Raw genomic sequence first — 1,612 nt, 5'->3', positions numbered from 1 at the left:
AAAAATATATTAAAACAATGAGATTAGGATATTAAGGGTACCCTTGAAGAACGAAAACGAGATTAACGATCCACAGGCTAATTTGAAGGAGATCAATGCAGCTTCCTTATTTTCACTTAGATTTTGTTGTATTAATGTACGCAATTTATCTAAAGGTTTACATTTCTCTATTTTGCATGTGCATTAATTTTTCAAGGCTGTGATGTACGCCTGATCGCATCCCAGCAAAGATCACACGTCCCTGTATACAGCTGCGACCAGATTGCGTGTTTTATGAACTGTCCCTGAACTGCTGATTCAGCTGCCTGCGTTGCCTTTCTTCATACTTGCATTTGTGTAAGTCATTTGAAGAACTAAAGATTGATGCTACATGAATATGGTAGGATATGCTCACCAGTCTGAATAACCTGTGACTTTCTCAGCATCTCTCCCACGCAAAGGGCATCTGAAGCACCACCATGGTGGTCTGGAATAACAGTGGTGCTATGGAACCCATCTTTCTCTTAGGGGGTTTCCATGGGCTGTCGTCCGTTCATGCTTGGCTCTCAATTCCATTTTGTCTTGCATACCTAGTGGCGTTTATAGGCAACATCACCATCCTCTCTGTTATCTGGAATGAGTCTTCACTCCACCAGCCCATGTATTATTTGCTGTCCATCCTGGCAGTAACTGACCTGGGCATGTCCATGTCTATGCTCCCCACAATATTGGCCGTGTTATGGTGGGAAGCCCAGTAAATCAAAGTAGGAGCTTGTTTTGCTCAGCTTTTCTTCATCCACACCTTCACGTTCTTGGAGTCTTCAGTGCTGCTGGCATGGCCTGTGACCGATTCATTGCTATATGTTGTCCACTGCACTACTCAAGCATCCTCACCAATGATGTGATTGGTACAATTGGCTTGGGCTGCTTGCTGCGAAGTGCAGGAGTCGTGATGCCCACGCCCATATTATTAAGGCGCTATCATTATTGCCATGCCAATGTCCTCAGCCACCCCTTTTGCCTACATCAGGTTATTCTGAAGTTATCCTGCTCTGATGCCAGTGTCAACAACATCTGTGGATTGTGTGTGGTCATTATCACACTGGGCACAGACTCAGTCCTCATCCTCCTCTCCTATGTCCTAATTCTCCATGCTGTGCTGGGCATTGCGTCTCGCGAAGAGCGACTGAAAGCACTCAACACTTGTTTTTCCCATGTATGTGTGGTGCTTATCTTCTTTGTACCTCTGATAGGGGTATGCATGGTCCATCGCTTTGGGAAACACCTGCCTCCCATAGTCCACATTCTCATGGCTGACATTTACCGGCTTCTTCCACCAGTACTTAATCCCATCATCTATAGTGTCAGGACCAAGCAGATTCGTCTTGGAATTTTCCACATGTTTAGGCGAAGTCCGAGTCTTTAGAAAACACGTGGAATTGGTTTGGAGGATAATTTTCTCCATCAGATTCTTAATGGTACAACTTCCTAGATATGTGATTTTGGAGAATTCCGCACATCTCTTTCATTTCTAAGTTTCTTCTTTGTAAATTTGAAATTTTATCATTGCTCTGATGATCTTCTGACAAGGCAGAACCCCAGAGAGGAGAGAGCTGTGCAGAGACAGACACAC

At 44.2% G+C, this 1,612-nt stretch overlaps 1 pseudogene; it reads left to right on the top strand.

The window, feature by feature from the left end:
• Positions 1-458: 458 nt before the first annotated feature.
• LOC117797768 lies at positions 459-1,405 on the top strand (annotated as a pseudogene).
• The last annotated feature ends 207 nt before the right edge of the window (positions 1,406-1,612 follow it).

This window comes from Ailuropoda melanoleuca, unplaced genomic scaffold, assembly GCF_002007445.2.
Source record: "Ailuropoda melanoleuca isolate Jingjing unplaced genomic scaffold, ASM200744v2 unplaced-scaffold13011, whole genome shotgun sequence".
In the NCBI taxonomy this organism is placed as follows: domain Eukaryota; kingdom Metazoa; phylum Chordata; class Mammalia; order Carnivora; family Ursidae; genus Ailuropoda; species Ailuropoda melanoleuca.
The sequence above is the reverse complement of the archived record's forward strand: the minus strand, read 5'-3'. Positions and strand labels throughout refer to the sequence as shown.